This window comes from Diplotaxodon limnothrissa, linkage group LG10, assembly GCF_057381915.1.
Source record: "Diplotaxodon limnothrissa isolate DT_005_m linkage group LG10, D_limnothrissa_male_GT1.1, whole genome shotgun sequence".
Classification (NCBI taxonomy): Eukaryota; Metazoa; Chordata; class Actinopteri; order Cichliformes; family Cichlidae; genus Diplotaxodon; species Diplotaxodon limnothrissa.
In genome coordinates this window covers 31,597,113-31,603,569 of record NC_140605.1, presented here as the reverse complement: position 1 = coordinate 31,603,569, position 6,457 = coordinate 31,597,113, and positions in this window count along the sequence as shown.

Below are 6,457 nucleotides of genomic sequence, written 5' to 3'. Positions count from 1 at the left end.
CCTGCTAATGCATGAGAACAGCACAGAAGCAGCCATCATTTTGTAGCCTAAAGAGAAGTGACACAGCTTCGCCTTGTTGTGCATGCTTTTATTTTTAATCTTTGATGATTGTTTTTATTCTTCTCCCGCTTTGTGTTGCTTCCTGTTTGAGTGGACTTATCAACCAATCAACACTCAACATATGGGTAATGTCGTTGTCATCAGGGCCGTGCATGTTTGTGCACGTCTGCTTGCAGTTGCCCGTTTCATGAGTGTCGGTTTGCATGCTTGTATGTCTAGACATACATAAATATCTGAACGAGAAGCATGAATGTGTTAAGAAAATCAGACGTTGAGTTCCAAGATGGCCACCAAATGATTTCAGTGAAAAGCTGTTGAGTGCATTTAACCATATTTTTTGGAGGAGCATCTGTTTTGCTGAAAAATGTTTTTACTTTGTGGATTAAATGAAATTAAATCAACACTTTGCTGACTGATGGTGAAAAATCTGCTACCCTTCCAAGATTTTTTTATAAGGTGGTCTCCAGAGTTCACAGTATATTTAGTCTGCATGTTGTCCTGTGTGTGTGTGTGTGTGTGTGGGACACCAAGGCCGCTGCAAGCCCGTTGGAGTTCTGGTCTCCTGACCTCTGACCCTCCCTCGGAGCTCTCAGTGTGTCCTGACGCCTCAATAATTGATGTGAGGAAAAGGGACGTCCCGCCTTGGGAGCGACTCTCTCTCACCTGCGCTCACAGATACACTCTCCTCCCCTGTCACCCCCTCTTCACACACTCATACACTTCTCACGACACGTTCACACACACGCAAGCTTATTGATTTTGTTAACCGAGCCGATGCTGCGGACATACAGGCTGAGTGGCAGGGTTTGGGAGAAGGACACACAAACATATCCTTTCACATGTTTGTCTGTTATTCAGTGAGGCCATCTTGGATCTTTCAAGATTGGCCTACTGAGCATGGACTCTTTTTCTAAGCTTTGAATCTTAGCTTTTGATTCAGATCCACACACACTCTCTCACCGCAGGGCTTCCCAGTAGAATCGTGGCATGCACTTGGTGGATACTGAGCAGTTCCACTACAGCAGCCTGGCTTTAGAGACCTGTTCAAGGGGAGCACTGACGGCATACAGTTTATCATTTAAAACTAGCTTTGTGCTATGAACAGTCCAGCTTTAAAACAAGTTGGAACTCTAAGCATCTGAAAACCGATGAGCCCACTTGCTGTGGTTCAGTATCTATTTTTTTCTATCATCCTTGCTTAATATAGGATTTCAGTTGAATTGGATTAGGATTGCAGTGAACAGTTTAAGGTCTAGACTGCAGACAGACCCTTTTAGCACCATGCTGCTGGATTAGATCCATTGGTTTTGTTTCTGTTTGTAAAATTAAGAGAGATTGTCCGTATAAAAAAATAAAAAACACCACTTGGATGGAAGCACATGTTGCTCCAAAACCTGTATATATGTTTCAGCATGCAATGCACTAATGAACACCTACACTACCACACATGCTGGCTTTTGAACTGTGCCGATAACAATCAGACAAAGCCCTCTCTTTTTTAAACTCCAAAGTGTGTTGTTCACGATTTCCAGAAACATGTCTTCTGATTGGTCAGACCACAGAACTGTTTTCACTTTGCCTCCATCCACTTCAGGGGGCTCACCTTTTTTGCTTTGGTTGGTAGAATTTGACTTGTGGATGCAGTGAAGAAGGGGGTGGTTATCTACTAATCAGAAAGTTGGTAGATCCTTGGCCAAGATACTGAGTCCCAAGTTGCTCTCCCATATGCTCACCTGAGTATGAATGTGTGTGAATGTTAGATAGAAAACAGTTTGATGAAGAAAACAACACTTGTATGAATGGGTGAATATAAAGTGCTTTGAGTGCTCGAGTAGAAAATCACTATACAGGAACCAGTCCATTTACTGTAAACATATTCACTGACATGGGTTTTCATGGGAAGCCCAGGACTTCCACTATTTATGAGCTGTGCTATTTTAGGGCCCAGCAGTAACTTCCTTTCAATATGGGTTTTCAACCTTGTGTGTTTGTGTACAGTGATTTATCAGGATCAGTGAATAAGATTAGATATTTAATTTTACTGTGAGAAATATTAATCCTAAATTGTTAAATTTGCCTGGCCGGTCTTTTACATACGTGCCCCCTGTCCCTTCTTATTTTACCTAAGACAATCCCATTCTTAATCTGTGTTCTTTGCACTGGTTTAAATTAAATGTAGAATTTTAAAGAGCTAAATATCATACTTCCTGTTTTTATTTAGAATTTGCAAGTCAACTCCAAAGTTAAGGAAATGCAAAAGAGCATACTAGTCTGTGAGATCCACTATATTTAGACCTGCAGACACCCATCCATCCAAACAGACCTGCACACATGCACAGTCTGATAGAGGAATAAACAGGTTCCCACACACCAGATCTTTGCCACTTTCTTCTCACCTCCTCGCTGCTCTCTCTCTCTGCCCCAGGTGTCCTCTCCTCTGGTCTTTGCTGTCTTTTGTCTGCTAAGTACCAGTTTACAATATTGATGAGGCCTGGAGGTCCAACCAGCAGCAGGACACACAGTCTGGGGGGCTTCTTACACAGTAAGTGTGTTAGAGTGGTTTGTGTATTTAAAGACTGCAGATACGTGTTGGGGGTTATGATGTGTTTGTTCATGTGTGCAGCTGATTTCTATAGCCTTCAGAAGCATTAGTGCACCAGTGCGCTGCTTTGTTTTGACTTACTGCAACACAAAAATGAAAACTCAAACACTGACCGTGTTCAAGTATTTGCTATTAGGCTTATACATTTATATGCACGGAGATATATTATATTATGATTAATCATTGTTCCCTCAAAAGCCTTTTTAAAATCCTATTAAAACCACAGTTCTTATTTTTGGCAGCTCAAGTTACAAATGAATGTTTCTAGAAAATAACACAAAGAAGGTAAAGAAAGGGCATTTTGTGCTTTTGTTATTTTTCACATGATCTGAGATTCACATCAGCATGACCATCATACAGCCGTTGGTTCACAGGAATTTCCAGCAAGTAACAGAGAAGGTCACTAATATGAGTCACATAAGAGGAGAATTTTGTAGTTACTTGTTTATGTTCTTGTTTGCAAACTGACAGAAGTCATTTTCATATCTCATCTCTATTTCTGTTTCATCTTAAACCGACTACACACACACACAAAGAAACACACACATATTCATATACCAAACCTAAACAAGAATTTATTTTGTTAAAAACAGTTGGTGCAGCTGCATGGTTGTCAGGCTCATGAGTATGGGTCTGATGACAGGTGAGCATGGCACACCTGTTGTAGTCAGGTCCATACAAAAAAATTGTATAGAATTTATATTTGTCTTTGTACACCAGTGCAGCGGATTTTAAATGAAACAATCAAATCTTGTTGTAGTGCAGACTTTAAGTTTTATTCCAAGGGGCTTAATAACAGTACTGTTTAAAGAGTTACAACTATTATATTAAAAACGACAGCCATCAGGCATAAAATGACTACTGACGGGTGAAGTAAATAGTACTGATTACCTTTTCATCATTCTATCTGTTAGTGGGTGAGTTACATTAAGAAGGAAGTAAACATTTTGTCCTCAAAGCTGATATGTTAAGCCCCTTTTCCATTAGTGCCAATCCATTACAATTTAGTACCTTCTGATGTATGTGGTTGTTGTCATAGCAACACGTCCGAGTGTCCCGCGATGTAATTAATATGCGTCATGAACACAACAACAGCTGTGTCCCAAAACGTAGGCCGCATCCTTCGGAGGCCGCATTTGAAGGATGGCCTTCGTGGCCCACCATATCCCAGAATTCATAGCGCGGCCCAGCCAATTTCAGTTTCCAACAATGGCGGCAGCTACTAAGTTTTAAAATTACTCTTATTACTTCCGGCACTTGCGGCCTTCTTGGTCTTAGAAGGACCCAGCCCACGTAGACCGTGAAGGCCGGGTCCTCCGAAGGATGCAGCCTACGTTTTGGGACACAGCTAACAACAAAAGTGGCTGTCGAAGTACTTGCTGCTCGGTCTGTGGCTTTTCGTCATTCTCGGGGAACACTGCGTTGCTTTTTGTAGCCGTTTTCCGCGTTGCCAGGTTTCAAAAATGGCGGTTTTGATTTTCTTGAATGAGATGCAGTCATGACTCATCAAGTAGCGCTACCGACCAGCCAATGGGTGGCATGCAGTCTGATGGTGACACATTTTAGTACCTGCTCGGATCTCTTGGAACCCCGACCGCGCAGGTGCTAATGGAAACCCCTGAAAACAGTGGTGGACTGTGTCAAGTCGCTCTGTGTAGGTACTAATGGAAAAGGGGCTCTAAGAGCAGGAAAAATGGGTAACCATCAAAATTTGAGTGAGTTTGACAATGACCAAATTGTGATGGCTAGATGACTGGCTCAGAACATCTCCAAAACTGCAGCTGTGATATTTTCAACAGTGTATAGTACTTTTTAAAAAAATTCTCTTTGTAAAATACCTGCATGCAGATGTTTTTCTTAGATTTATAGTTAGTGTACATATTAATTATTAATAGGTTTTCTCTCTCCCACAGTGTCAGTCTTTTACTGTTAACTAACTAATATAAGGCCTTTACCAGGCATCTGTGACACATTTGTATTGTTTATTTATCGTGTATTGTGGACTGTAGTATTTTTACTCATAGTCATGTTACTGTAACACAACAATTGCCCTTGTGAGATCAAGAAAGTATTTGTCTATGTTTTCTTTTATTACCATTTTATCATAATTTGATAACATCTCTAACTGGATTAGGTGGCACTCGTAGGGATCATTTTGTGTGGAAGAAGTGTCACATGATGAAACATACCCTTTTTATGTGTGTGCATACAAGCCCAGCTTAACAGAGAAAGTTGATAACCACCATTGTGATACCCATTCTCTCCGACTGGGGTTGTTGGTTTTGTCAAGCCAGGTAACGCAAAGAAACCCTGGCTGTGTTACACTTCCATCGTAGTGTTCCCATCAGGAGGCTCAAACCCCAAATCTTCTTGCTGTGAGCCAATATGTGTTTCTAAAGTTATGTTCTAGTAAAGTGTGACTTCAGTTGAAGACTTACTCAACAAAGTTGTGCATTTAAAGAAAAGAGAAAAACCAACACATACTTGCCCAGAGGGAGAGGAGTGTGGGTACTGCAATGGAAGAAATCGACCATAACAGTAACATGAAAGAAAACCACTTTGAAGAAACTAACATAAATATTTAGCCTAAGTTTCTATATAGCACTGCTATTGATGTGAACATAATATACAGATGTAAGGTAACGGTACTTTTAATGCAGAATTGGACAGTAAAAGAACTTTTATGTCACTATCTGCAAATGAAGATACAAATAATTAAAAAAAAATGATATGAATACCTTTAGAGATTACATTTTAGCAGATGTGTTTCTTCCAAGCCTGCTACATATGACTTATCAATAGAACTGGAAAATTTAACCCTTTGCTTACAAATTATACATATTCTGGAAACCTGAAGTCTTGTTCATTTCTTTAGACAGCAAGAATAAAAACATACTGAATTGAAAGTTAAGCACAGATTGCAAAACGGGAAAAATGTGAAAGGCTTTTTTCTTCCCACATAGAGGGCAATGTGGCCTTCATGTATCATTAGAATATTCAGAAATTGAAATGCATATTTTAATTTTGAACAAGGCTTTTGAGAGCGATCGTGTTCAAAGGCAAGGTCAGTGACGCTCGCAAACCCAAAACATTTCAATTTCACACCTCATCTGTTCTCGAATGTGTGATTCCATCTCCTGCATGTTCACAGGAAGAAACTTGTCAGTCACTCACCACTGCACCGATCTCCAGATTATAGTAAATACATCCGAATGGGATGATGGAGTGTAACACCTGAGCCAAAACGTTGCTCTTCAAATACAGTTTTAAGTCTCAAATATCATAAAAGACATAAATATGACTTTTGTGAAACAATATATGGTGGTAATTTTATTATTTTTAATTACTTTATTTATTACATTTTGAATATTATTGAATAAGGGACAGATTTGCTAATGTGAAGCACCGACACAAACTGGGTTTTGGCATAAAAAATAGTACTGTCACTCTGACAAGACTGCGCTGACAAGAGGTGGGAAGTAAGACTTTTGCAACTGATCCTCTTGCATATGCAATTCTGCATGTTCCTTTATCAAGGCACAAAAGATAGGGAGGGGATTATTTAAATCAATCATATTTTTGAGCATACGTAGTGGCAGAAATTACTGTGTGCAGAAATGTAAGAGCTCGTGCCAGAAGAGTGAGTCATCTCTCCACGTGTGTCAAATTATTTGGAATTAGAGACAAAGATGTGATTAAAAACGCCACCTAATTCTAAGTTTGCTCAATGACCTCAGAGATGACCTGGAATCCCCAAACTGAAAAAATGTCATGTTCCTGAACAAAGGGGTTCAT